This window comes from Rattus rattus, chromosome X (assembly GCF_011064425.1).
Source record: "Rattus rattus isolate New Zealand chromosome X, Rrattus_CSIRO_v1, whole genome shotgun sequence".
NCBI lineage: Eukaryota > Metazoa > Chordata > Mammalia > Rodentia > Muridae > Rattus > Rattus rattus.
Genome location: NC_046172.1, coordinates 66,773,191 through 66,780,265, shown reverse-complemented (window position 1 = coordinate 66,780,265; position 7,075 = coordinate 66,773,191). Strand labels below are relative to the sequence as shown.

At 49.0% G+C, this 7,075-nt stretch overlaps 1 protein-coding gene across 1 annotated transcript in view; it reads left to right on the top strand.

Moving 5' to 3' along the window:
* Positions 1–5,474: 5,474 nt before the first annotated feature.
* The window catches only part of Nexmif (neurite extension and migration factor), a 136,794-nt gene continuing 135,193 nt past the window's right edge, over positions 5,475–7,075 (top strand). Inside the window, 1 exon segment of the mRNA XM_032890242.1 lies at positions 5,475–6,066. The gene's annotated coding sequence lies outside the window, so the exon portion shown is untranslated.

The following is a 7,075-nucleotide window of genomic DNA, read 5'->3' as shown; positions in this document are numbered from 1 at the left end:
GGGGGCAACTTATTGGTTCCACTGAATTTAAACGACTCTCTCAACACGTCAGGTGTTTCAGTTCAAGCAACTGGAATATCTGATATTGGTTTCAATTTGTTGACCTTCTGAATCTGGGTGCCTTTGAGTTATTTTGTCTCATTCTTTGAAAGTAATCAGGGAAAGATCCAGTGAACCCTTAGCCAGAGGCTATTACTATGACTTCTATATAGTCTCTGGGTACTGATGCGGTACATTATATGAAAAATAATATGATGGTTCCCTTCATTGTAAGTGTATATGATAGCAAAATACTGTTACTTATGTCATTCAACTTCTACCCTTCTGGCATTACATTAAATTGGGCTGAATAACACCCTGTTTCTATCCTCAGCATGATACAAAGATGCTTCTGTACTTAACTCCAGGATGGCAGCACCTCCTGAGCCCTCAAACATTTCCAGACACTGCACCTCCTTTTACTAAGAGCAGGTGGTGTTGTGGGATTGTTGGAGAGGTGATAAAGCCAGCAGGAAACCATTGTGTTTTTGGCTTTTGGTTAGCATTCTGAAAGGCTTTGGTTACTTTGTAATACTAGTTCCAGAGTCCATAGACTTAAAATCACCTAGATATGAAAAATGAAAGTAATAAAAGAGTTAAATATTTCCTCTAAAAAGAAGTTGCAGTAAACTCTAGTTTTTGTTACCAAGCTCTAATTTTTAGTAAATACATAGGTTGTGCTTTCTACGTGCCTCATAGAAAAACACACTCAGAGACCTGGCTAATTGAATATGACACAGCTTGGTTGTGATAGAATTAAGGTCAAAATTCAAGCTCTTATGGCCTATTCTCAAACTCTTTTTATCCTACCTAACCCTAATAATGCTACCGATGGCTCTTAAATAACAGGGCCTATTGGCTCACAAATGAAGATATCTTTCTTTGTAATCTCGCACTGATTTTGTCATTTGGATGTGCTTTGTAAAAAGATCACTCTATAAGAGATTCTGTCACCTCTTTAGTCTTAAAAAAAACATGGAAAGTGATGAATAGTGCAAAAACTGACCTGATGTGAGATCTACTGTAGACAAAGCGAAGAACATGGTGAAAATCCACCCAGTTGTCTTTATATTATTTCTGTTGTGCTGGGCACTGTGCTTCGACATCAGCATTGAAACTGAAAGTGCTTGTTCTGCTCTCCAAAAAGAAATGGTTTAGAAAGGAAAGAAGAAACATAAGCAATGCTAATATCCCATGTAATTGTGTAAATTAAGGTAAACACAGATGTTATATAAGGCCATAGGAGGATACCCAGGCTAGTCTATAGATAGGGATGGGGGTCTCTCAGACGTTTGCTTAGAGTAACAACATTCAAATCAACGCCATTGAAACAACTCAGAAAAAATTAGCATTATCAGTTGCTTTTCTCACTACTATGACCAAGTACCATGTAAAAACAACAACTTAGGGAAAGAAGATTGGTTCACATTTTAAGGACACACTCTCCATCACAGTGGGGAATGCATAGGGAAAAGATTTTGAGGCTTTTGGTCACAATGTGTCCAAAAGTTAGGAAGCAGAGAGAGATGAATGCAGGTAACTGCTCCCTTTCTCATTTTTTCTCTTTTTATTCACCCTGAGACTCCAGGTCATAGTATGGTGACGTCCACATTCAGAATGGGTCTCTTTCTCAGTGAAATTTGTTAGAACACAGTTATAGACATATCCACACATGTTTGTCCCAGGTGACTCTAAATCCACTCAAGTTGACAATCAAAATTAACCATCATCATTAGCTATTTTTAATAAAACAATATATAGTTCTCCTGCTCTCAAAGAGCTCATAGTCTATAACAGGAGAAAGTATCAACACAGAAGTGTAATCATGTAATTCATGCTATGATTGACTGTTGGAGAAAATAGATATAGAAAAGAGCTCACATTTAATGAAGGCTGCCTATGTGCCAAGCATTTTTCTGAAGACTTTGTAGTCCTATATATTTATACATAATTTTATATCACAAATGTATAGTAGATGATATATAACTAATTATATCATATAATTGTACATATACATTCGGCTCCCATAACAACCTATATTTACTCTCATTTTCCTCAATCACAGGTGAAAAAATTGAGGTACAGAGAGGTAAAAAAAAAAAAAACTTGCTTAAGACCACAAAGCTAATGGATAGTGTTAAGATGTCACAAGTGAGAAAGACGCAAAAGCAGACCCTAACATCTTTTTATTGATTTCCTTTGGTACGAGGGATTGATTGAGCCTAGGGCTCTGTGTATGTGAAACACATACCACCTCTGATCTATATCTCAAACCTTCCTTTTAGGTTCTTTGTTTTAAATTTTGAGACAGGGCCTCAACAATTTTCCCATACTGTAGCTGAAGCAGGTCTTCAAGTTTGATCTTCCCACCATAGCCTTCCAAGTAGTTGAGGTTATAGGCCTGTGCCACCAGACCCAGCTTGCCTCTGGCACTCATAGGCAAGCCAAGATTTTTCTGTTGGACAAAACAACCTTTAAAACAATATCAACAGTAGAAGAAGTTCCTCTGAGAACATGATAAAGAGAGACAAAACACGACTACTTCATAGTGTTGTCTAACCATAGACAAAAGGTCATTGTGCCACACATAGAAGTCTGACTTCTATATAGGTGACTTATTAAAATGGCATTTACCACATATCCCTTCCTTTATGACAGTATTCAACATAGAACAAACCTCTACTTTCCTTAGACCTCTGTTCATTTTACTTGACCAAATCCCAAATTGTATAATAGACCCTTTATTCCATCTTTTACTCTTTACCCCATGCTTACTTACTATATTAGCTTGCTTGGGGTGCCATAATAAAATACTATAGACAGACTGGCTTAACAAAAAATGGTTTTCTCACAATTCTGAAGATTAAAAATCCAAGAGCAAGCAGTTGGCAGGTTTAATTTCTCCTAAGGCCTCTTTGGCCAGCAGATGACCGCTTTCTAATGGTGTTCCACATGTTCTTTTTCCCAGTGTGTGAGCTCCTGGTATCTCTCTGTGTGTCTAAATGTCCTCTTCTTAACTACACTAGCGAGACTGGATTGTAGCCCACATCTTTGGCCTCATTTTAACTTAATCACTTCTTTAACTATTTCAAAAATGGCCACATCTTGAGATACTGAGGGTTAGAACTTCAGCACTGTAATGGGGTAGAACACAATTCAGTCATGAGTAGATTTATGATGCATGTTCTCCTTCACTGTAACTAGTAACAAACTGAAACTGTTTCACTATCAATGTGTGTTCCTTGCTGTCTTTGAGTGGAGACACTGACAAAAATAATAACTGATAACTAACAATAAACAACCTTTGTACATTCATTTTGTGTGTGCATGTGTGTGGGCACACACTTGTACACACTATGGCACGTGTGTAGAAGCCCAAGAAAACTCCTGGGTGTTGATTTTCTTCTTGCACCACGTGGAAGCCTCAGGTGGAACTCAGGCCATCAGAATTGAAGCTTATGCTTTTCTCCCAGTGAGCCACCTCACTGGCTAGCAACTAACTTTTAAAAAGGAGTAATAGCATATGTGGCTAGCCAAGCTGAAATCAAATGGGCAAAGAGCAATTCACTCTGGCGATTGAAACCCAGCCAGAGATGGTGGCATTTTGCATGCTTAAACACTTGTTTCTGCATTTGAGGGTGGATGTCAAATTTTATTTTATTATTTTATTTATTTTATTTTTTTGTTCATCTCAGTGCCTAAAAGAGACAAATGTGATTGCACAGTAAGCAATGTACATAAAGCAGTATTTCTATTTTGAAGATGTGAATATTTTGTCATGGTTCAATATTCTAAATGGAAGTAATAAAATTGTGTTTGTTATGAAGATTAAACAAAAGAATTGCTGTAGGTTGCTCACCATAGTGTTTGTCGCACAGGAAAACACCCACTAAGTTTGGGTTCTTTGAGAAATGAGCCATTATTGATAGATGGATTTCTGTAATATCAAAGGGGACTGACAAGGAGTATTCCAAGAAGGTGGAATGGTAGACTTCAGCTAAACCTCCCTGAAGACACACCCAGAAAAGTATGTCCCCTAGGTGAGTCTAAGTTTTAAAACCTGCCCCCACCCAATACACTCTACAGCTCGAGGATGAAAGAACCACAGATGTGGTCCTTTCCCTTGAACCCAACCTCTGCATCTTTTATTTTGCCTGGAAAAATCTCTCCCCCCTCCCTCCCAACCCAAACGCATTATTTGTGTCTGTGCTGTTTCTGGGGGAGGGGTTGGGTGACAGGCTAGGGGATCTGGGAAGGGTGATAGAAGTTACACACTGCAGAGCTTGAAGCCTGACCTTAGAAAATGAGGCTTTAGGGTGGAAACAGAGAAATCTGAAATTGAGTTCTCCGTGACTGGGGGAGCTGGGTTGTGACAAGGACTTGCTGGAGCAAGTGCACACCAAGTAGCTAGCTTTATTCTCTCCATTCTAGAGTCGACACTTAATCTTTCACCCTGGTTTCTAGTGGCAATGACTGTAGCTGTCAGGCCCCAATCATACACCCAGGGTTTCATTGAATACTACATGTTCCCCAGTGGGGTCGTTTTCCATTCCTGTACTGTTGGGACTCTCAGGACGAAAGGGAAATGACCACCTAAGGAATCTTCCAGTGACAGCAGTCAGATCCCATTTCCTTCCCGGCTATATTCAGAATCCCCCTTTCTCTTCTTCCCTTCCTAAAAAACTCATCCCTTTCCAATTCTCTGCCTGCCGTGTTACAACCCTTCCAGCAGAATCCACCTTCCCGGTGCTTGGGCCCTGAAGTTAAGGGTAGGTAGGATGGATAGGTGCTTAATACATGGAGCCATTCAGATATTCTTCCTGAAACTTCAGAGCGCCCCTCTCTGAACACATAACTGCCCTCAAAGGCGGGGGAGAGTGGTGTCCGGCTGCGTGTCTGCTAGTGAAAGAACAAGCCAGTGGCGCTGTGGACTGGGCGGGCTGCGAGAATGTGAGTGGGGGGCGGGGGTGGGGGTGGAGAAGGGGTGCGCGCCCTTTTATGACAGGTGGCCGCGCAGTGCGCGCTCCCGGACTTCTAAGGGGACCGCAGGGAGGGACAGATATACAGACAGGGTGGGAGGGGGTAACACATGAGGAAGGGACCGCAAAGAGGGTAAGGAGAGAGCGAGCAAGAAAGGGAGGGCTGTGGTGGGGAAGCAGGGTAGGGAGGGGAACGCGTCCAACAAGAACTGCCGTGTTGGAGGAAACAATGGCAGGGGCAATAGCGATGGTGGCAGCCGAGGCAGCCCCACTCTGGGCACCTTTCTGAATGGGCAGAGGCAGCTCTGGAAGCAGAGGAGAGCAGGCAGAGCCCGCAGAGGCTCTGAGCCAAGCAGCCCAGGGGGAGAAGGGGAGGTGGAGGAGGAGGAGGAGGAGGAAGAGGAGGAGGAGGAGAAAGGGGAGGAGGGGGGCCGAGGCGGGGGGGAGAACCCGGGAAGGAAAACCAGTAGCATCAGCAGCAGCAGCAGCTACCACCGCCGCCACCACCACAGCAGTGGCAGTAGCGGCAGTGGCAGCATTTAGCAGTAGCGTTCCCAGCACGAGCGGCAGTCGCAACCGCCCTCCTCGTCTCAGTCTCGCGGACAGCCGCAGCCACCGCGTGCGGAGCGGGCTCCGGGCGCCGCCGCGCACAGCCGGCAAGCCAGGCAGTGCCGGCGCGGGTGAGCGGGCGAGCGGGCGAGCGGGCGAGCGGCGCGGTGAGAGGAGCGCTGTCCTGGGAGCCGGCGGGCGGCCGTAGAGCTTCTGAGTTTCGGCGCCCGAGCCCGACAGCTCTGCCTCCATCTGGTGCGGCGGCTGCAGCGGTGCCTGAGTGAGCGAGCGGAGCGAGGCGCGTCCACCTGGCGGGCCCCGCGCATGGAGCAGAGGCAGAGGCGGCGGCGGCAGCAGCAGTGAGCAGGAGCAGCGGCAGCTTCGGCGACGGCAACAGCAGCAGCGGCGGCAGCCCAGCCTTAACTGCGTCCGTCCCAGCTCGGGACGACGGCAGTGGGGAACCCGCCAGCGACGTGCGCCTCGGGAGGCGGCCTGCGAGGTGAGTCTGAGCGCTGCCATGCAGCCTCCCCCCTCCCCCCCGGGCCTTCTCGCTGGCTCCCGGGGCCAGCTCGAGCCGGCGGGCGGCAGCTGGGGGTGGGGGGTGGCGGCTGCGAGGAACCGAAGGCGAGCCGAGCGAGAAGCCGAGCAAGGGGAGCCGGCGGGGAGAGAGTGTGTGTGCGCGCGCGTGTGAGTGTGTGTGAGTGTGAGAGTGTGCGAATGGCGTGCGGGTGCTGTCTGTGTGCGGGAGGCAGCGAGGCCGCCGGGGCGAGGGAGCCCGGCTCGCCCGCCGCCGCCGCCGCCGCCGAGCGTGCGCTGCAATCTAGGAAAGGCCTGTGTGCCGCCGCCGGGGGAGGGGGAGGGGAAGGGAGCGGGCTGGAGCCGCCGCCGCCGCTGTTCGCACACGCCTGCCTGCGGCAGGGCAGCGGCCGCCAGCCGCCTGCCACCTCCCATCGGCTCGGTGACTCCCGGGGAGCCCCGGGCGTCCGGGAACATGGCACGGCCCGAGGCACGCTTCCGAGGGAGCGGGAAAATGCAGGCACGCGGCGGGCCCCAGCTGGCATCCCGGCCGAAGCTGCAGAGGTGCGAAGGCTCCGCGGTACGGACGCCTCCCCCGCCCGCGGCTCCCGCGCGCCCCGGGCGCCTCTGGCCACCGCGCGGTGGCCCGGGCGGCTCGCAGCACCCTCTCCTAGTCGCCGCCGGCGACTGACAAGAAGTTAGGGGCCCGAGCGAGCCTCGCCCAGGCTTGTCACCTTTGCAGGAAATTGGCCCGCTGCCCCTTCCCGCTCTCCCCTGCCGTCAGATGGACGCTTTCCTCCGGGACTCCCGGAGCTGGTCGCCGCCGCGCCTGCAGGCACGCTGCTGCGACTCGATCTTGTCCAGCCCTGCGGGCGCAGAGGCCGTGGGGCGGCCCCACTCCCCGAAAGTGTGCAGACCGCGCGGTTCAGCTGAGGAATCCAGTGGTTTCAGCATGACTGCTCCTGTCTCATTAGTGAGAGACCGAACCACCC